General features: G+C 37.0%; 1 long non-coding RNA gene across 1 annotated transcript; it reads right to left on the bottom strand.

Annotated features, from left to right (window-relative positions):
- Positions 1 to 97: 97 nt before the first annotated feature.
- LOC123865879 lies at positions 98 to 21,905 on the bottom strand. Its single transcript, XR_006796062.1, has 2 exons — positions 21,869 to 21,905; positions 98 to 288 (listed from the first exon to the last, which is right to left on the bottom strand). It is a non-coding gene; the product is annotated as an uncharacterized LOC123865879 (long non-coding RNA).
- Positions 21,906 to 23,998: the final 2,093 nt, after the last annotated feature.

Genomic DNA, 23,998 nt, shown 5'->3' with positions numbered 1-23,998 from the left:
ATGCAGAAGAAGACCGAGTTAGTTAAAACCATCAAGCAGCGTAAGATCTCGTACCTGGGCCATATTTTGCGACACGATAGGTACCGCCTGCTGCAGATAATTATGATGGGAAAAATTGCTGGAAAAAGAGGGGTGGGAAGAAGGAAGAAGTCATGGCTACGTAACATAAGGGAGTGGACTGGCATAAAAACAGTAGGAGAACTATTCCGGCTAGCCATGGACAAGGAGAAGTTTAAAAAACTGACTACTGACCTTCAGTAATGGAGAGGCACATAAAGAAGAAGACTTCTGGACAAAGTAGCTTTCTAATGATGAAAGAATTATTAAAATCGGTAGGGTAGCTTCAGAGTATATCGATTGCAATCAAACAAAACCTTTCCATTTCATAATATTATAGTACAAAAGAGTGAGAGCAATAAATTTTAACACTATTTAATATCAAACACCGTTTTGTTAGGTTTATATGGATCATATAATTTTTGGGTCTGAATTCGAGGGAATCGCTTCACATAGATATTTTTAATACTTTAACAAAATTTGTGTTATTTGGGAGATAAATCACACTATAATATTATAAAGGAGAAAGTTTGTATGTGTGTGTGTGTGTGTGTGTGTGTGTGTGTGTGTGTGTGTGTGTGTGTGTGTGTGTGTGTGTGTGTGTGTGTGTGTGTGTGTGTGTGTGTGTGTGTGTGTGTGTTGTTACTCCTTCACGCAAAAACTACTGGACGGATTGGGCTGAAATTTAGAATGGAGATAGATTATACCCTGGATTAGCACATAGGCTACTTTTTATCCCGGAAAATCAAAGAGTTCGCACGGGAATTTAAAAAACCTTCATCCACGCGAACGAAGTCGCGGGTATCAGCTAATGTCGAATAAAAATTAGAAAAAATACGAAGTCACCTCAGAACATGAATAAAATATGTCTACTAAGGTACCTAGTGGAATTTAACTTTGGACATGAACTCAGTGCAATTTACAATGCTGTATTGTCAAGTTGACAATACAGCATTGTAAAGTCGAAATCTCCTGAGGATGCTCCGGTGTCGGGGCGAAACGTGCGTCGAGAGTAGTGGAAAAGTCTTGTGTGGTGTTGCATGTGAATGGTGGTGGCAGTGCTTGCTTGGGAACTTGGCTTTATTGCTTGGTTGGGGAGGTAAGCGGTGCTTAGCTTGTAACTGCATGTTTGACCATACAGATTTATCCTGTTGGCGGATTATAGCAAAATAATTTTTAACTGTTTCTTGCTAAACATGAACTTCCGCAAAGTAACGCCTGATTCTATCCAATATTTATTCAAACTTTTCTGTTCTAAAAATGGAGTCACAAAATGATTTAGCGCAGAAGAACACATGTATGCAGGGGGACATAAACTGCATTTTCCGGTGATATTGGCAGCGTGGGCCATTGAGCTAAAATGGCCGACCGGCTGGCATTACCGCCCGCGGTACAGCATTACTGCGGTCTACGACTATTCTCATATCGCTCGACTTGCGTTTAGACAATTTTTCAGTAGCACTGGAAGAAGACTTTAGATTAAATTCTCGCTTTACCACAAAAAAAAAAAAGATTTTGATTTTTAGTTTTAGCAACATTGCTAAGCTAATCCGGGTGTCATAAGAAAGTGAGACACTTTTACACGTGATTATATTACCATCTAAGATCATTTCTATTTATATTATAATTGTCACTTAAGATCTAGTGATAACATGGTTAAAGCAAAGACGTAAGAATAGTGTTTTACTTTTTACAATATTTCTACACAAAACTAAAATGACTGGTCTAAATCTAGTGCTATTCTTTTCCACATGGAGTGGTAGAAAGCAATAGCAATATATTGATAATACCTATCAAAGAAACAGCCAGATTTTAACTACTATATGTAATAATTAAAAGTTTCAAACGTAGCTGAGTGCAATCTGACTACTAGGTATCTATCCAATATTCAAATATTATTATATTACTTAATTTTTTACTATATTATTAGAAAATTTTACTACCGATAGTCATTTATGATTATCTGTAGTAATAATTTTAAGTTGTTTGAAAAGTAAAAAGAAATGATGTACTTAAGTATAATAGTCACTAAACTTTTGACATAAATATAAGGTAAGTTATAAGAGGTAGGTAATAAGCTGCACTAATGAACTAAAATTTATCGCATGCGATAAATGCAAGGTACATAATAGTGTTAGAAAGTGGTTCGCGTTCGCTCATGTGAAACTACCAACTGACAAAATGTGCATCCTGCGAAATATTGTCCATTGTAACTTGGTCAACAGAGCTACTATTAACCGAGTTTAGCATCGTGAATTTCTTCTATCCAAAATCTGACAAAATGTGTCACTGTTTTTTAAATTTTTATACTAACTTGATGGTTATTTTTCTAGAAAATATCGTTTGAAATTCCGTTTTAAAAGAAGTTTCCCTGGCACACTCCCCATCGCTCCTATACAAACGTACAGTACCCGGAAGGAAATATCAACCTTTAGAAAGAGATACCGGTTTTGTAGAGCGTTGTCTCTGTCGTTGAAACCGACAAAACGTCACCAATTCAAACCCCACCGGTTGCACTATTTTCGTACCCCTTGATTATTATATGAAGAGACCCTTATACCCCTGTCGTACCTACACGTAGCACAAGCTTTTCGCTTAGTTGGAGGGAAAGGGGAGTATTAGTACTATAGGAGAGATTATCTAGAATATCTACCAGATCATTATCCAGTTTTAATGTTATGTGCTTAAAGATTCCTTCCTTCCAAATCCTTGAGCCCGTGTAATGACTAATGTAAAAGAATTCTGGTCTCTTACATTTCCCCAATTCAATATCAACAAATTAAAACGTAACGTAGATTTATTTTCTCTCTGAAATAAAGAAAAATGCTTTGCATTTCCAGTTCCACATTTTACATTAGTTTTGATAGCTCTACTTTATAACCCATTTACGGCGTGTGTAAACTGAACTTACGGTTCAAACGCTTCTGTTGTGTTATGGGTTCATTGCTCGGGTTAATTGTACGACGAAATTGTGTTTACATGTTTGTTCTTCATTACTATTGTATAGCTCTATTATTTATGGTGAAGTTTTTTTTTATTAGTAAGTCTGTGTTTGTTTGAACTTTTGAGACAACACTTTTTCTCATTGAGTGAGCCAAAACGATTTTTGCTCACTGGTTTTAGACAACAAAGGCGTACTTTTTGAGCTAGTGAGGTGAAAATTAAATATCTCTTGCTTTAACGGTGAAGGAAAACATCGTGAGGGTTGAGGAAACATGCATGCCTGTAAGTTTTCAAAGGTGTAGGAAGGCTGCCACCCTCACACATCTATGACCTAAATCCTTCTCATTTTGAGAGGAGACTCGTCCTCGGTATCGTCAGTGTGTCGGTGATGGATTGGTTATAAACGTATTACATATACGAACGAAAATAAAATTTGGTTATAATTTTTCAATGCCGCATGCCGTAGCCTGTCTGGCACAGACATACGTGTTGCGGTCAGCCGCAGGACAGCGGCGCTTGATAGTTTTGTATGGATTGAACAAAAACCCGCCTCTTTATATTATACGACCTTGCATCAGCATGCAGTGGGCATACCTGTTGTTCAATTTACTTTCGCAAAATTTTATATTGTATTTTGTGCCAATATTATGTTAATATACGAGGTGCCCGCAAATTGTAACACATTATTTTTTTACTCTTGCATTTTGAAGATACGAGTAGTACCTATACTTTTTTTTCTCATGCTTAGGTTCTATTCCTGAAAAGGCTATCCCTAAAATAAATATTATTATTAAAGGCATATTTCAAAAATTGATCCAATACTACTTTGTGGGAGACATTGTACAAACAATGAATGATTGATTGTTTTTTGCCTTCAACACTGGAGACCGGCGATGGCACTTTATGATATCCTTTGTGACATGACGGAAAGTTTCCGAACTTTGGAAAGTTACAGAAAATTATTACCACGCAGTGTGTCAAGCTTTATTCAGATATTTTTATGACACTGCGCCAGTATACTTTTTATAAGCTGTTTATTGTTGGTTTCCTTTGATATTATTTTAATATTTTTTGATAATAGGTACACAATATGGCCATCAAAAGGAGATTAATACGAACACACCGGTTGAAATCCTAGTGTTTAAAAGGACAGTGAGTAATTACAGTATAGTGTAAGAAACTGTCGGGAGATGATCCGGAGCCACCCTCACCTCGACCTCCTTCACAGCACTCCGTGTAGGCCGCGAACCGTGAAGCTCGCAGCATTACGTGCCGCGTAATGACACAAGCAAGCACAGACCCTTTGAACAAGCCAAGCCCTAGTATCAAAGTGAGCCTGTGTGAGTGAGTTTCAAACTAGTTGGGCTTATTTTGACTAATCACATGAGTCTAGTTTAGTCGTTGTTTAGTATTTTTACATCACTAAACTTTTTTATCTACCTAATCATATTGTTCATAGTATTTAATATGTGTCAGTATCATATTTAATCTGCCAAAAATGTATTGTGCCCTCTGTCTCTGTGTTTTGCACCGGAATAAAATGGACGTGTGTTGAACTGCTCTACGTTTTATTAAGAAACAACAAGATCCCTAAACGCGAATTCCACGCGAATTAGGAGCCGAAAATCCCTAATATGATTTGTACTGGTCGGAATTATCACCGAAGATTCCTAACTGTTGTGTTATATCATGATCAACCCATTTCCGCCCCACTACTGAGTACGGGTCTCCTCTCAGAATGAGAAGGGTTTAGGCCATAGTCTGCCACGCTGGCCCAATGCGGATTGGCAGACTTCACACACCTTTGAGAACATGGAGAACTCTCAGGCATGCAGGTTTCCTCACGATGTTTTCCTTCACCGTTAAAGCAAGTGATATTTAATTGCTTAAAACGCACATAACTGAAAAGTTAGTGGTGCGTGCCCGGGATCGAACCCCCGACCTCCGATTAGTAGGCGGACGTTCTAACCACTAGGCTATCACAGCTTGTGTTATATGAATATGTATTATTATATCATATAGTTATAACTCATGACAGTTAAAATGCTAGAATTACAAAATTCAACTAAATCAATTTAACTGTCTTGTGTAAGTGGGCCTGTATCTATGGCTGCCCAATTTGATTTTTTCCGACTTAGCGATATTAAGTACATAAACAAGTTAAGATTAAACCAGTTCAACTTACTGCATTAAGTTGCAACTTGCGAATTAATTATGCAAAACGGCAACTAAACGTCGTAAAACAAATCGCGAAGCCCCCGCCGTGTACAATCCTCATTAGACGAGTTTACAGCAATTATCTCGAGCGGTGCACTCGAGGTCATATTTTCACTCGCGCATCCATTTAGCATACACGAACTTGCACGATCCTCCTGTACCCCTAGTACAAGTTTAAATATCTCGACAACATCGATAGATTTCGAGTATCGTACCCCCTGAGTGGTGACCGCGTAGTGTGGGGCACCCTCCAGCACAGAGCACAATGGACTGATGATATAAAGTGGCTGGATGAGGAAGGCTGAGGACCGGGTGTGGTGATGCTCTTTAGGAAAGACCTATATCCAACAGTGGACGTCTACAGGCTGATGATGATGATGATAATCGTACCTACTCGAATACATTTCGTCATCATTAGACTGGGATAGAAGGATAGAAGGATGGGATAGAAGGTCCATAACGTTAGGTGCGGATTGTGGAAGGTAACAGTAGCGTTGAATTCGTTGATTCGTTACGTCAACTGTCACCCACCCGTTTGTTTAATTCTAGGTGAAACTCAAACTAGACGATATGATGTGTTGTAATATAATTTCTATGTTTGCAATGCAGTCTAGTTCAAAAACCGACCAATCGAAGTGCGACTCGAGCAAGAGTGGCCAAGCTAGTGGTCACTGTAGAAATATTGACAAACTCCTTAAAACAAAAGAGCTTGTCAATATTTAATTCCATACTCGAAACCTTTCAACGTTGTCGAACTCGTGCTAAGCGCACCGCACAGTCAAGACGTGAAAATGTTTTTAAGCACCTATAAGGTAAGTTTGTGAATTAATTATGTATTTTCACGTATAACAGTTAATTTTCTTTTACGACTTACAAGACTTACAAGACTTACGAGACTTACAAGTATAGTGCTATTTGCTTGCTTATACACTAAATAGACTACCATTTCGTCTAAAAATAAGCCCTAGGTATTGGTTTATTCTAAAAGGTTTTACTTTCATTACGATCTACGATTGAACGTTAAAGGAATTGCTATCGAAATGATCCAACCTGCAAATTACTTACCAACCTTTAGATTAATAAATCGTTCACTAGCTTGGAGGATCGATAAACGTTCCCAAGGAATACTTTTGTCTAGGTTAAGAGTGAGAGCTTTCTTATGCTTAAAGTCGGTGACTGGAAAGGTCTAAGGTGATTGACTTTCAAGGTCCTAATTTGACATTTACCTTGTAGTCAGTGAGAGTCATAAGGCCTCAACTTCTGAAACTCGTGAGCTTTATTGGAGTGTACTAACAGAATTGCACCCTTTTCATACTGAGAGGAGACCCGTACTCAGTAGTGGGCCAGCAATGCGTTGATCATGATAAACTGTCGTGAACACTGACAAATGGCGCGCCTACCGTGATAAACGTACACAACTCCGCTCGGCACTTAGCAATTTAATTGGCTTGTCACTCTCGGCGGAGTTAATTAATTTTTTTGCACTACCTATCTACACCTCCGCTACTGAAAATATCACTTTGCAATTTTGTAGAGATATTATGAAAGAAAATTGCGCGCTCTAAATTTTTGCATATAAGTACATACTATACATAATATAGATAGGTATACTGGACTAAACGTAACTATGACCTGTGCTACAACTCAAGTCAACAGTTAATAGGTATCTTCTAGGCAAGTTCGCTGGATCTAAGCCGCGTCTTTACTTGCCAGCAAGCCTGATTGCAGCCAAGCAAAAAAAAAAAAACAAAAAAAATCTGTTGTAGAATATACAGGTAAAACTCTTTCATATGATACTCCAATCGGTATAGTTATCTTACTTTGAAAGTTGAAACACGTTTTAATTTTTTTTTAAATGATGTAACCCAAATTCGCGGTTTTCAGATTTATTCCTGTATTTGTGCTATAAGACCTACCTATCTGCCTTTCATGATTCTAGGTCAACGGGAAGTACCCCATAGGTTTTTTGATAGACACGACGGACAGACAGACAACGAAGTGATCCTATAAGGGTTCCGTTTTTCCTTTTGAGGTACGGAATCCTAAAAAGACTACCAGTAGCCGAAAGTTTTCTTGGCTTTATAATTTTTTGTAGATGAAATAGTATGTAGCTCTTGGATGAAATAGCATGTAGCTCTTGGATGAAATAGCATGTAGCTCTTGGATGAAATAGCATGTAGCTCTTGGATGAAATAGCATGTAGCTCTTGGATGAAATAGCATGTAGCTCTTGGATGAAATAGCATGTAGCTCTTGGATGAAATAGCATGTAGCTCTTGGATGAAATGTAGCTGTACTGTCGATGTCGTAGTGATTATATTCTTCTGGTCAATTGCGGAAAAACTCCATAAATCATTGCTACACTTTCTATTGCTTTGACTGGCTGAATTTATTGGTATTCCTTCTGTAAGAATGCGCTTCAGCCAATAATGAGAGAGTGTCTACACTCTACCAATCACACTGTAGCTTTTAAACTACCGATTAACTTACCGTACGGTAACATCTTAGTAAATATAGTACTGGTTCTCTGCAGAGTATTCGCATTTTTTTCTTATTTATGTAATAAGAAAAGGAAGAAAAGGATAGACAAACTTAATTTAATTTAGAACTTCAAAGCCTCGTGACTATAGGTAGGCAGGTATATTGCGCGACAGGTTGAGATGGCAACCAGGGTGGGGACGCCCCACACACCCACAAAGCCCCCGCGTTAACCCGCTGTGGGTGAGTGCGGGTGACGTGCGGGTGTCCGGCGCGTACCCAGCCTCATTCTCCGATTGCCATCTTAACCTGTCGCGTATAACTATAGGTACAAGTCGTGAGCCTATTCTTCATTTAATATGGCGTAGCACTAATATTTAGTCCTTAATTTAAAATTCATTATTCTTCCTTTTCAGCAATATTAAAAAGAAAAAGATGCATATGCTCTAAATTTAGTTTAGAGCAAACATCAGAATCGACTCCATTGTACAAAGTGAACTACCATTGATGTCAAATAAAAACATCTTTCAAACAATTTTATTTTATTTTATTCAGATACAAGTTAGCCCTTCACTGCAATCTCACTTGGTGGTAAGTGATGATGCAGTCTAAGATAGAATATATTTATTTCGAGCTATAAGCTATATTTTATCATAGGATTATGTATACGACGATTGCCGAAAAGGCCACAATTCAAGCTTGGCAGGCGATTCGTTAAAAGCACGGGACAGCGTGCCAAGTCGAATTGCCGCCGACAAAATCCGTGTAACGAATATAAAACTTAAGTTCTTTGACAATGGATGGAGAGAGTAGGTAGATACATACAAAGTTTGAAGCAAACAACGACAAGGCAAGGATAACAATACTAACACAAAACTTGTGTTTGCTTCATATTTTTCTTTCAAATTATAGATACACTAGATAATCCCCACGACTTTTTTCAATTTTCCGAGGTAAAAGTAGCCTATATCCATCCCCGGGATGCAAATTACTGATTTGTACTACCTAAATAGAAAATGTACGTAACTTCATTGGCATGGTTATAGGTTTTTAAAAATCTCGGTAAAAACTGTTTGATTTTCCGGGTCAAAAAATATCCTAACATGTGAAAATGTGTACTTTTACGATAGTTTAACCATTATATCTGAAGCTGGATCGATTTTGTAAGTTCTGCCACATATGACTTTATACCTAAGAGTTAATTATCCTGGCGCTTACTCCATTTGAGGATTAAAGCCAGAAAGCCTCAAGCAGAAGAAGCCCCGCCGGAATAAGCTGTGGCACAACCCGAAAAAACTGGCCAAGGGCGAGGCGTCCCCCCACCTCATACCCCGATTGCCATCTCAACCTGTCGTGTACTATACGTTCAATGGATTCGTTCTACTTATAGGTAAATAGTTGAAATAGTAATTAAAGTTACGTTAGGGTCAAAAGACAGTACGTAATGCTTATCAAACATTTTCCTCCTACAGTTCAGGCAGCTCGATACACACTGCCATATAAATTAACCAACCCAGATTTAAAATTTAATAAAAGTGTGTACTTATAAAATATTTCTTTACCAATGATAATCTATATCATACCATATTAATACTATTATAACTGACTGACAAACAGATATAAATACTAGTATTTTTATCTGTTTGTCAGTCGGTCTATCTGTTTCTCTGCTAGCTTTTCACGGTCCATCCGTATACTTAACTGATTTTGACGAAATTTGTTACTCGGATAGCTTGCATATCAGTGAGACATAGGTATTTTTTATTTCGGCAAATCAAAGAGTTTCCATGGGATCCTTATAAAAACTTAAACTCACGTGGATGAAGTTACGGGTATCATCTGTTTGGTACAGAAGTAGAATGCATGGAGATGAAAACAAAGAAATATAAATATACTATAACTTTACAAATTGTACGAATAATAATAGTGGGAATTATACACCTTCCTCCGTAAATGGTCATTAATGGGCATTGTGCCCAATACACTGGCGGCCCTGAACGACTAGTCTTAGTCGTTGAGCTAAATAAGTGCCAGGCTCTAGGGTAGTGAAAAGTGTAGATTCTTGTTTGTGTAGCAAAAAGATTTTACGATCCATCCTACTAATATTATAAACGCGAAATTTTGTGTATATGTAGGGATGGATGTTTGTTACTCTTTCGCGCAAAAACTACTGGACGGATTGAATTAACACACAGGCTAAATTTTATCCCGGAAATAAATGAGTCCCCACGGGATTTTTAAAATCCTATGTGCACGAGAAGTCGCGGGCATCAGCTAGTTTATCTATATTACACATAATATAAATAGCAATCAGTTCGCTCGCTAAGGTCGATTCACACCAAAACGATCGTATGTATCGAGTATAACACAACTGCAAAACGACGTTCGCCCACCACATCGTAGCCTAAAGACTTCCTTCGTACCATAAAACAACGGCACCGCCTTATCTCGCATTGTAAATACATAGTTAGCGTCTACAAACTCCTTAAGTCCTTACACATTTAAATTATGGCAACACTAATGGTTAGAGTTAAATTTAAATGCTTTACAACCGTGTAATGAACGTTGATGTAACTTTAAGCGGCTCTGAAATATGTGGTAACGTAAATTACAAACTAAAAGGATGAATTTGTTGATTTGCGTAAATACATTATAACATAGCTAATGCCTATAAAATCGTCCTCATAAACTAAAAATAATTGCTACTCCAACGGATGTTTAGTCAAAGGTATTTGACAATAAGATAGAAGGCATTATCGTCTACCTTCATAATATTATTATGTAAAAGGAGAGAGCGGCGATAGTCTTGTGGTTAAGACGTCGGTTTATTATATTGGGAGGGGTCTGGGGTTTGATCCCAGGCAAGCTTCTCTAACTCTTTGGAAGTATGTGCGTTAAGTAATTAAGTATCACCTGCTTTAACGGTGAAGAAAAATATCGTCACGAAACCTGCATGCCTGAGAGTTTTCCATAACCATTCCATTTTTCAGTGAGGAAAACCAATGAGTACAGAGATAACTTGACCCCCATAGACGATCAAAGCTTTCTTTTTGTCCCGGAAAATCAGAGTTCTCGTGAAATTTTTAAAAACTTAATCCACGTGGGCCAAGTCGCGGATTTTCATCTTTTTGGTACAAAGATAGCTTGCATCCCGGAAACTAATGTAGACTACTTTTTATCCCGAAAAATCAAAGAGTTTTCAGGGGTTTTAAAAACATTATCCACTCAGATAATGTAATAAATATATTTCAAATGGATCAAGCAGAAAATCAACCCTAAGGTAAAAGTGGCGCGCACACCTACGCCAAGCTACGCCAAAACGGTCGTGATTCTAAAAAATGCCCGGCTTTTGCGATGAACGATATTATTATTATCAAAACGTAAGTACTCATAGATTCTTGATCCAACACTCACGCGTTATAGATCATAAAACGCCTGATCCATAAAATTTAATATACCTACCAAGCGAACGCTTTTCTTAACGGTCCCGACGCAAACTTCACAGCGAAGTAAATGCGTCCCAAGTACTCGAGTCCCAGTGGGCGACAAAAATGCTGATGCCACAAAACAACCTTCTCCCAATTATAATAAGTGTTCTATAAAATGATTGGGTGTACTGTACAAGGTCAATTCATATACTGTTGTCAGGATATAAGCAACTTTGAGAAAGGATGATTTTAAAGTTTCCGTACCTCAAAAGGAAAAACGGAACCCTTATAGGATCACTTTGTTGTCTGTATGTCTGTCTATCTGTCTGTCTGTCCGTCCGTCCGTCCGTCCGTCGTGTCTCTCAAGAAAACCTATTTGGTACTTCCCGTTGACCTAGAATTATGAAATTTGGCAGGTAGGTGGGTCTTATAGCACAAGTAAAGGAATAAATCTAAAAACCTTGAATTTGTGGTTACATCACAGTAAAATGTGTTTTAATTTTCAAAGTAAGATAAATATTCCAAAGGGCTTTACTTGTACGTTCTAAAACAGATTTTTATTTATTTTTAAGCATAATAGTTTTTGATTTATCGTGCAAAATGACAGGTAAAATAGCCGAGTACGGAACCCTCGGTGCACGAGTCTGACTCGCAGTTGGCCGGTTTTTTGAAGTAAGTAGGTAGGCATATCTTACGTAAATAGTGGCAATGGGCAGGACACTTAATTTGAAAAAACCGATAGATGTTGCGTTCCTAAGGTGTTAGAAAAGCGACCTTTCACAGGTAGGTAAGCGCAGCGTTGGAAGACCCCCACTAGGTGGACAGACAACATCAAACGAGAAAGAGTAGCGTGTGGACTGTGGAAGTTTCTACAAAAGATCTATATCCCGCTATGGACATCTATCGATTGATGAGGATCTAAAAATGCTACTTATACTAAGTATAACAGTGTGGCATACGCGTTTCGCGGGAGTTCTATCGATCTTGTGTAGAGCAATTTTCATTATATTTTGTGAGGTAAAATTATTGCTTTTATTATAATCAACATAAGTAGGTACGAAAAAGAGACGGACACACTTTCGCAGTAATTTATGGATAAGTAAAAGACCAAGCCAAAGGCACGAAAGAACACCGCGCGATTTTTTCATTTCTAATTCATTAGAAGTTTGTAATTTCGTATTCCAAGCCTATTTTATTCAAGTTGCATAATATAAAGATTTTTCTAACACAAAATACTTACGAACTCGGCGGGATTCATTTATTATTCCACGACTTACTTTATTTAATAAGAGTAATCTGCATCACGGCCCGCTGTTGACAAAACAAGGGTCGTGAGATGAGATGAGCTCGAAAACCTTGAATTCGGAGACCGACGTAAGTAGCTAGGCGCCTTTTTTACTGTTTTCGTAATAAAACATACACAAGTTATACATACCTAAATATCAAACTTAATTAATTAATAATTAGGCGCATATTTCATTTACTACTAACTGATACCCGCGACTTCGTCCGCATGCATGTAAGTTTAAAAAATTACGTGGAAACTCTTTGATATCCCGAGATAAGTAGTAGCCTATATCACTCCTCCTTTTAACTACCTATACTTATGCAAAAAATCACGTCGTAAATCACGTTATAACGTGGTTAAAAGACAAACAAATTAACCAACAAACAACCACACTTTTGCATTTATAATTATTATGGGTAGTGATATTTTACGCTATCGATAAAACATTTAAAAAAAATTGCATTCAGCACTATCAGAACGACATCGCTTCTCTCAACTTTTTAATCGCTAAGCAAATGGCTCAAGAAAGTATTATGGCACTGTATGTTCGGGTTAGTATGATTTTAGGTCAAAGAAAGTTGGGATCTAAAAAAATAAACCTTTATTATTTATTTAATTTACAAGTACTTCAATAAAATTCTAAAAGCAGCTTAACTTTAAGTCTCAAATGCAAAATCTCTTACATTTATAACGATCATGTTAAAAATTCTATTAACTACGAAAAATTTTAAAACCAAAAATTTTTAATAAGAAAGTTAGGTGTAGCAAACTTCGCCTGCAGTCACTCGCTGTTCGCATTCACTTTGCTTTTGCTCACTTTTCATTTTCCCAACTAAATTCATGTTTTAATGAAATTGATAAAGGAAGTTTAATCGAAAATGTTGTGATACGAGTATTTTGAGTAAAATGTTGATTTTATTATAACTGTTTTTTTTTTTGTTGCAAAATAGGCTTAGGCATGAGAATCATGCTTTAAAAAGGCAATGATAAGGTTTAGAATGGAGCGCGCTTGCCTGGAAAATATCTAGCGATTTAAGCTCATTTTGTGGTTTAACGACATTTTATATCAATAACGGGTACATACCACGACCACCACCAAACCAAACCAAATTAATCATGGTATGTATCCGCTATCTACCATATAGAAAATACCTATACCTATAATGTTATAACTTATAACTTAAGTTTACAGGACTCTCTCCATCACTTACTCCATACAATCGTAGTTCCCATTTCATTTGAATATTAAGCAACCAAAGTCCATGAAATTTTGCAGACATAGTCTAGAAACTAATATCTGTGTCTGTGGTGTTTTAGATTTTTCTAAAAATATGTAGTTTTAAAATTACAGGGGCTCAAAGATTTGTATTTTTCTTTAAAAAAAGGCCCAACTTTGTGCTCGTTTTTCTAGACAATGGAGCAATTTAATGAAATTTGGAAAAACCACAGACCTAGAAAATTTAATGAATATTATGTAGTAAAAAAATTATCGTTATATATTTTATATTGTTATAATTGTGTGGGAACTACGAAAACCAGAAATTACACCCAGAAATCTTGAAAATTTCGTGCTGTCTCGATTTGTGCAAGCGGGGTGGTGAAGTGCGGGGGACGACACGTGAAACTGACAGAAACTGACAGTCTAAACACACGGGCCACATTTAGACTGCACCCAACTCCAAACTTGTCGATAGGTCTAACTAAATACACTGGTACATTTCAACTTGCGTTAGACGTATGCGTTACCTACTCAGACGTTGCCTGTAGATAAAAATATGTCTCATGTTTGCTGGCAATAGCGCATGCATCAAACCCTGCAAGTTGCAACTCTCTTGCAACCTATTCCTCACGCAATACGCACAGCTTTAATATTATAATTTTTATTATAATATTATAATAAAAATATACATACATACGCGCGCTGCCATACAATAAAAATATAAGGAAATAAGTACCTTATCTATTATCTTATAGTAGCTTTTAAATATATTTACAACTAGCTAATGCCCACAGCTTCGCTCGCGTGGATTTAGGTTTTTAAAAATCCCGATCCTTTCATTTCCCAGAACAAAAGTTGCCTCTCCGTAATAGCCCGTCCCCGGGATGCAACTTGTTTCTGTATCACGTAAGAATATTTAAACGGATGATCCTTTTCAAATCCCGAGGGATCACCAGGATTTAGGAATGCAATTTCTTACAGCATCCTATACCTTCAATATCAATTAATAATCGACACTTTTTAAATCCCATTAGCTTTAGTAGTCAGGTCCCCTGCAACATCAGGATTGAGGAGTTGGAATCCAAATTTTTTATTGAACAATGTCGCAAACTTTCTTTATCGATTAAAAAAACTACCCAAAATTACGCAGTTAGGTTACCTGCCAAATTTCATGGTTTTGAGTCAACGGGTACCCTAGAGGTTTTCTTGACACACACGACAGACAGACAGATAGACAACAAAGTGATCCTATAAGAGTTCCGTTTTTCATTTTGAGGTACGAAACCCTAGAAAACGTAGGAACGGCATTCCGAACCAGTGGTAAATTTGTCTGACCATCCAAAAACACTTTGAAGTTTACAGGAATAAAAATTTATCATTGTATTCCATTCCATTTCATTCTATTCCATTCTGTTCAAAGATAAATAGATAATAAAAATATTTGTCACCGAAACAATAATTTACGATACATCAACCAATATCAATTTTACTGATGACAATCTGACTATTACCAAAGTGAACGACTACTATAATATCTATTATATACGACTAACATAATATGTATTATAAATTGTGTGCCGTTTGCATTCTCACTAGGTTCTCATTAAGTTTGTTTTATTTGGTTAAACTTTCTGGCATTTATATTGTTATGACGTTTAATTGGCAAACAGTCTGTTTATTGGCTCAAACTCAAAAATTCAGCCAATCACAACAAAGAAAATATTGTAATAATGATTGATGCAGCTTTCTGTAATTGAAAACAAAATATTTGACATTAACTTGAATGTGACAGTGTTTTCCGAATAGGGTTGCCAGAGGCCCCGTATTTTACTGGTTACCCCGTATTTCGGGATACAGAAACCTGGCTGGCGAAATCAAACACTGACGTTATGTCCAGTAGAAAGAATATTTTCCTTTTGCGGCAATGCGTAGCCGAAACCCACTCGATATTGATCATGGTCGTAGCCAAGGCAGCGGGGCTTGGTTTGAGGATGTAAGCCTTTTTTTATACAAGTTAGCCCGTGACTTTAATCTTTTCTAGTGGTAAGTGATGATGCAGTCTAATTTCTTGGCCGTTAGGGCCATAGTAACCATATAACTAGCCATGACCGAAGCCTCCCCTCAGACCAGAAATTTAGAAATGGCGACTGCGCCTGGGAATCCGTCAAAAACCTAAGCCTAAAATAATACTTACACTATTTCTTGCATTTGCTTACCAATTTTTTTTGGAAATATATCAAACATTTCGCGCTCACTTCACTCGCGCTTTGAATTTGTATTACTTGGTGTAAACTCCGCAATTTCGTTTGCATGAATTTAGATTTTAAAAAATTCCGTGGGGGATTTTCCGGGCTAAAAAGCCGCCTAAAAAAAAATGTCTGGGATGCAAGTTACCTCTGAATAGTAAGTACCAAAATTTTGGTAAAGAAGATGGGCCGTGAAAGGGTAGATAGGCAAATAGATATACTGTCGTATTCGTAATATTAGTATGGATAGGAAGCTTTAAAAATATAATCTTGCTATGGCTAAACTCGTTTCCCTTTCACTTTAATTTTTTCTGTATTGAACCAAAAACACTTACGCTCACTGCGCTCGCGCTTTTTTATTGTTGTATTTTATCTCACTGACAAATTGAAAGGTGAAATTTCACTAACCAGGTAATTAGCCCATAAAGTTGAGCGAATGTTTTTTTCCTCATGACAGGATTCAGTTCCGGCCCTGATAAAACCTCTCCCGCAATCGATTCCTGGCTACGGCCATAGTATTGATACTGTGAAGGTGGAATTACAAATTAAATGTAATTTTAAGTTAAAATGAAAAGATTGTATGCATGAAATGTATAACATTTTGCTTTACAAAACTTAAGAGTTTTTAAAAGCTATTTAAATAAATAAATCTTTTATTTAAAACCACATTGCAAACACAGTTCACTAATCAAGACACGGCAACATACGGAGAAAAAATACAAAACTTACAAATAAACTAAAATATCTAAATAGGCTTTCCATGCATTTCAGAGAGAACCACCGCCTATTTCTTTAAATACTTCAAATTTTCAAATTTCTTCAAATCTAAACCCCGTATTTTTGATGGTGGTAGCCTGTAAATCAAAAAGAGGCAGGTGGCAACCCTACTACTTCCTAGACAGAATTTAAAAATTGTTTTCATTACTCGGTATGCCTACTGCCATAGTGTGACAGAAAGTGTGACGGTAGTTGTGACCTCTGATTGGCCGACTCTCTTTCACTATTTGCTAAAATTGATGATTGCAACAACAATTTTTTCTTTTTTGTAATCGAAAACAGAACACGGACGTCAAACAGGTTGACTAATTGCAATCATTTCTGACCGGCTAACATTGTTCCGCTAGTGGCTAAAACTCACTGTCGCAGCAAGAACATGGTAAATTCAGCCAATCACAGCAATTTCAATTGGTTATCACAAATGTACCGATCTAGGAACCGAGAATGCACGAACCAGGGCAGATAGAGATAAGAACAATAATATCATACGTAGGAAATCGACGGGGGATCGTTGACAACGATAGCCTTAAACGTGGCAGGAAACACGAACGCCGGAAGGGCAAACCACACTTAGCTGTTCGTATCAGAAACGTTGAGCAAAAACATTTTGTGCGAGTAGATTGGATGTTGACCACATAAGGATGCCAATATTTACGGTTTTTCACTGTTCTGTGGTAGAATGGTCAAGGAGAAACAAGATTACGAAGTTTTGAGCACATGTTTTAATGTTAAATATCTGGATATTTTACTGCTCATAATCAATCATGATTGATGGAATTTTCTGATGGGGTCTATCGTCTTAAGGATGTCGTTATGCCGTTATAGCTCTGGTAGTCTGTCAATTCACACTGGACCAGCGTGGCAGACTATGGCCTGAACCCTTCACATTCTGAAACAAAACCCATGCTTAGTAGTGGGCTGGCAATGGGTTGATCATGATTATGATGATGATGATGATAGCTCTCAAACAGCAATATAGCTCACTTTTAAACGTCTAAAAGTGTGATCAAAGCTATTATAGATGGCACATAACATCAAGTATCTTGTCTGAAAGGCAAATTCCTGAAATAATCCCTGTTCCACTTATAGTAAGAGGATGAACAAACAAAGCGTGATTGATTGTCTTCTGGCTTAACACTGGCGATCGGCGATGACACTTTGCGATATCCTTTATGAAACGGGACGCAAAGTTTCCCAACTCCGGAAAGCTCTAACCCGAGGCCCCGGCTATTGGCGTTACCATAAGCGGCGCAGAAAGCGATTAGGAAGATGCTAAATCAATAAGGCCTCATTCGCAACGGACTTTAAAAAAGCGTTCAAATAGAACAAATGCATTCCCAAGTATCTGTTCACACGTCAACGCTTTTTTAACCCGCAATTTGTATTTTCAGCGCAACGCTCTTTTAATGCTCGTGCGAATTAGGGCTAGTTATCGTAAATCTATATTTAAGGGTGAAATCCCAGAGCCATACCAAGCGAGTGAGTATTACAGTTGCTTTTGAGGTAATTCTCTAGTGAAAAATTTTCTCATTATTAAAGGCCAACGAAACTTTCATCCTTTATAAAATAACGATTGTTTGGCATGCATTGGCTCTTGGTCCATCAATTGTCAGTGCAAAAAAATCTTTCACTTCTTTAACAACATTGTAGCTAATTCTGTTGTAAATATTCTCTTAACTAAACTAAAACTGTCATTATTGGGATAAATGTTACTGTTATCCCCTTCATAATGTTCTCTCTGGTAAAGGATACTAGACGTTAGACCTATCAATTTAGTGGTCGTGTGGTTAGTTGCAACGTTGTGATTGGCTGATTTTATGATATTCTTGTTGCAGCAATACATTGTAGCCAATAGTAGCGAGCATCAACCAACGAGAGAGGATTGCGATTGTGAAATTGTAGCTGTCATTCTACCGCAATCGAGCCGCTTGGTTTAGTTATCGCTCGTCGCTTATGCCACAATGCCGTAGCCCTCGTGTAACAGAAAATTACATTTTCCAAGTGTATGCGACATTATTACCCGGATCATTTTTTATGACACTGCTGCCATAAAATTTTGTTGGCTATCCATTGTTATTTGCTGTTTGTTTGATAACCTTGATACTTCATACGAATAGGGGTAAAAACGTGGTGAGAAAATATAGTTTCAGCTTTAGGTTAACCGCACTTTTGATACAAATTTGTTTTATACGTATGAATACTTACTGGTCGTACAAACTGAGTGCGCACACTAAATACATTTTTAACCGACTTCCAAAAAAGGAGGAGGTTCTCAATTCGTCGGAATCTTTTTTTTTTCAAATACGTAGTAGAGTCCCGGTAATACCGTCGTCGATGAAGTATCTGTATCTTCAAGATAATTCTCTTCTTTGATTACATCTTGATCCCACAAACATTTTGGTCCGTAAACCAAATTCAAAAAGTATATAATGACTATTAATAGATAATGCCCACGACTTCTTCAGTGTGGATTTAGGTTTAGGAAAATAAAGTGAGTGAGAATTCTTTGATTTTCCGGTACAAAAAGACTTTCATCGGTTGCAACTTGCAAGCTATCTCTGTCAAAATTTGATAAAAGTATGGACCGTGCTAGCAAAAGAGAGATTATAAAGGCGAAAGTTTATGTGTATGTGTGTATGTTTGTTACTCTTTCACGCAAAAACTACTGGACGGATTTGGCTTAAAAGAATGGAGATAGATCATACCTTTTTATCCCCGAAAATGAAAGAGTTCTTACGGGGTTTTAAAAAAACTATACCACGCGAACGAAGTCGCGGGCATGCCATTTTAATCATGACTAACATTCCCCTTTCCCCTCCAACTAAGCGTGAAACTTGTAGTACGACAATAGTCCAACGGGTGAGTTTGAACCGCCGACCTTTCGGATTTCAGGCCGCTTCTATAACCGTTGAGCTATTGAGGCTTATGTTAAATTATAGCTCAACTGACAAAATTTTCTATTGTAGATAACGAAATGTTCTGGCTCCATTTGCTACGTTGTTTATATATTCTAGTGTGGAGATCTGATGAGCGGAAACGTACGCGTTATCACGTATCAACCGGCCAGCGTAGTCGTTATGCTGAGGGCTCTTATCTGCGAGAGCTCTCCCGTAAAGCTTACCAGATGGGCTAATGACTTAATATTGTTGACAAAATATAACTGAAATAGTTTGCAATATCTGGAGTAGGTATCAAACATGGTATCAAATAGTTATTTGTGTTACAAGGGATATTTTGTTCCTCGAGGGCGTTGCTTTGAATTCGAAGTAGTCGAATTTTTAGGGTTCCGTACCTCAAAAGGAAAAACGAAACCCTTATAGGATCATTTTGTTGTCTGTCTGTCTGTCTGTCTGCCTATCTGTCTGTCCGTCGTGTCTGTCAAGAAACCTATAGGGTACTTCCCGTTGACCTAGAATCATGAAATTTGGCAGGTAGGTAGGTCTTATAGCACAAATACAGAAATAAATCTGAAAACCGCGAATTTGAGGTTACATAATTAAAAAAAAATGTGTTTCAATTTTCAAAGTAAGATAACTATACCAAGTTGGATATCATATGAAAGGGCTTTAGCTGCACATTCTAAAACAGATATTTATTTATTTTTATGTATAATAGTTTTTGATTTATTGTGCAAAATATTGGAAAAATACCTGAGTACGGAACCCTCAGTGCGCGAGACTGACTCCCACTTGGCCGGTTTTTTTCCTTATTCCCTAAGTTACAGAGACTGCCTATGCATGATTTTAATTTTATAAATCCAGCGGTCTGCATAAGTCAATCTTCTATTATGATAAAAATAACTCAAAACTCCATTCTTCTGTTACACTATAGGTAGACAGGAATAAAATGGAGGGAAAGACCCTGTTCTTTGTTATTCAGACTGCCACAGTACCTTTGTTTCAGATTTCACCGCGAAAAGGTTCAATAAAGATCTAATAAAATATTCCTTACCGACACTCTTTGGATTTCAACTGACAAAAGTTAATCTGGCTGAGAGCTTACTGCGAAGTTCTCAATCTTTGAAATAATGTATGATCACTGAAAACATTGTTTAGCTTCTTATACTATAAATAATGTGAAACAAATTATTATTAGTTGTTAAATTAGTTATAGTACAGTGATACTATAATATGCTGTGCCCAGTTAAAACGCTACCGTTTACTAAGTTATAACACTGATCGCGAGCAATTTGCTCTTATCCATTGAGGAGTTCTGCGCACCATCTCCGAAGATATTCATCAGATCTTCACCAAATTTATATGGGATGTATACCCTTTTAAATAAATAAAAAAATCCAAATCGGTCTGGGCGTCTTTGAGTTATCGGGGAACATCATTAAAAAAAAAAAAAGATTCCGACGAATTGAGAAACTCTTTCTTTTTTGAAGTCGGTTAAAAATATTATGAAACAGAAATCATCCAACGTTTAGCCACAAAAACTTTCACCACTTATTTCCCCCCTGTCTCTTAATGACGTCATTATCTGTGCGCCGCGGTAGCCCTCAGACTATTACAAGCCGTCAAGAGATGACAAATGACGGGACAGGACACATTTTTACCGGGAGTTTTATACCTAAGTTATGAGTATACAGCACGGGTTGTTAGAGAGTGACAGTTGACGTAAAAATCAAGGAATTCAACGTCGCTGTCATCTTCCTGCAAACCGCACTCTACCCCACGAGCCGTCTCAGTCAAGAGCCATCTATATTCTATACCCATTGAACTAATAACACCTCAATGTCTATACCTCACCTTCCCATACCCAACCGTTTACTAATTAAGGCAAGGTTATTTAATAAATATATCATAACTTTATATTATTTATTATACATAAATACGAAAGTGTGTTGGTTTAAAATTTTTATGTTGTTGTTATGGCGGCAATACACATACCTACTGTGAAAAATTTTAACTCTCTACCTATTACGGTTCACGAGATACACCCCGCTGAGAGAGGGACGGACGGACGGACAGGGGAGGCTCAGTAATAGGATTCCGTTGGCACCCAAAAGTCTAAAAAGTAACAAAATGTATTATTAAAATGTACACAACGCTTTTAATCTACCAGATCTTACTGGTTGAATGTCGGTGGAATAAATTAGTACCTTGGAATTTCCTGCGTCCTCATTCCAAAACACAAATTCGAACAACCGTAACCTAGATTTTCGGGAAGTAATCAGTCATCTTGACGTTTTGGACCTGATGGGCTAGGCACACACAATAGTACCAGCTAGTATTTCGTGTACCTACTTTGATTCACTTGTGTACAAAGGTTATACTTACCTAAATGAATACGATGATTAAAGAAAATAAATCTTTAGTCCATGTTTTAGTAGTGTAAGGATTAGCATCACGTATCATCATCATCATCCCACCCATTGCCGGAAAAGGGTTTAAGGTCATTGTCGGCCACGCTGGCTAAGTGCGTATTGGCAGACTTCACCGCTGAGAATATTATGGAGATCACTCAGGCATGCAAACGCAAAAATGTGTTGCCCGGTTTATTCCTTTTTTACAGCCCATTTTGCTTTACCGATTTTGACGAAATTTGCTAAAGAGACAGTTTACATTATAAGCAGAGACAAGCTGTTTATCATCCCGGAAAATCGAAGAATTTCAACGGGTTTTTTAAAAACGTAAATCCACGTGGACTAAATTGCACTCATATTTATTTAACACACAGATAGCTTGCATCCCCGAGACGGACGGATGCTACTTTTTAACCCGGAGAATCAAGGAGGGATTCCCTGCGAATGAAATTGCTGCCATCATATTATAATGTTTGTAATTTAATTGGGTTTGCTTAAGCTTTGTAAAATATATCTTATAATATTTTTCTATCAGCCGAGGGAAATTTTCGAAAGTGCAAAATAAATACGTCCCAAGTTATCGATAAATCATTGTCTCTAAATCTAAGGGACTCTACACAGGGCGGCATGATACAAATTATTATATTATTATCTACGTAGAATTACGATATTGACTCAATACATCTATAACAATAGGACCTTGGTGAAGTGGTCAGGTTTAATGCTAACAAAACAAATTTCAGGTTACAATGACTTCAACAGTATTTTTTCGAAGTAGTGGCAAAAATGCTACATTATTGATCCTATCCATCGGTTCTCTAGACCCTTTAGATCAATACAACATGTATGTAGAATAATACATCATGTTGCTAAAATACTTTGACAAAACCAAATAAAATATCCAAAAAACATAGTATTTTTTTAAAGAATATTAGCCATGTTTATGATGAGTAATATTCTCCTTTCCATATCAGGACGTAAAGCTTGTGCTAGGAGTAGGTACGACAATAATGCAACGGGTGGGGTTTGAACGCCGACCTTTCGAATTTCAGTCCGTTCAGCTATTGAGGTGTAACACATGTTTACATGATTGGTCACCTAGTTAAAATAATAACAATTACACAATATCAACCTGTTTACATAAATCAGATAATATTTCAATATTTAATTACAGTAAGTATCCGATCAACGATAAAATTTACATTTGCGATATTAATAAATAATATTAATACGACAAAACAAATACCGCCCGTAATCCCATAATGTATTTGCTCTTTTCGGAGTGTTTCCATTTCAATCTGTTAAAAGGTTTTTATTGAATGAAACGAATATATTTATTTATCAGAAATTTCTTCTTTGCGAAGAAAATGTTATCAAGATGTTATTTAATTTATATTAGGTACTCGCTCGATATGATGAGTAAAACTCGTCATTTTTGATTTGATCTCGTATAGACACAAGCACTGCTCTCTCCATCGATTCTCAGTAACCTGCTTGCTATGTTATGTCCGTTACTCTAGAGTATAACGATTTTTAGGGTTCCGTACCTCAAAAGGAAAAATGGAAACCTCATAGGATCACTTTGTTGTCTGTCTGTCTGTCTGTCTGTCCGTCAGTCCGTCCGTCCGTCGTGTCTGTCAAGAAAACCTATAGGGTACTTGCCGTTGATCTAGAATCATGAAATTTGGCAGGTAGATAGGTCTTATACCACAAGTACACGAATCATTCTAAAACCGCGAATTTGTGGTTACATTCATTTAAAAAAAAAATTGTTTCTATTTTCAAAGTAAGATAACTATACCAAGTTGGTTATCATATGAACCAAGTTGGTTATCATATGAAAGGACTTTACTGTACATTCTAAAACAGTTTATTTTTATTTTTATGTAAGTATGTGTTTTTGTGGTCAAGCGCTTACCTATAGTGAATAAAAAAAAGTATAATAGTTTTTGATTTATCATTCAAAATATTGGAAAAAATACCTGAGTACGGAACGCGAGTCTGACTCGCACTTGGCCGGTTTTACTTCTTTATAAAT

Source organism: Maniola jurtina, chromosome 6 (genome assembly GCF_905333055.1).
Source record: "Maniola jurtina chromosome 6, ilManJurt1.1, whole genome shotgun sequence".
Classification (NCBI taxonomy): domain Eukaryota; kingdom Metazoa; phylum Arthropoda; class Insecta; order Lepidoptera; family Nymphalidae; genus Maniola; species Maniola jurtina.
Note: the sequence above shows the minus strand (reverse complement) of the source record. Positions and strands in the feature narration are given on the sequence as shown.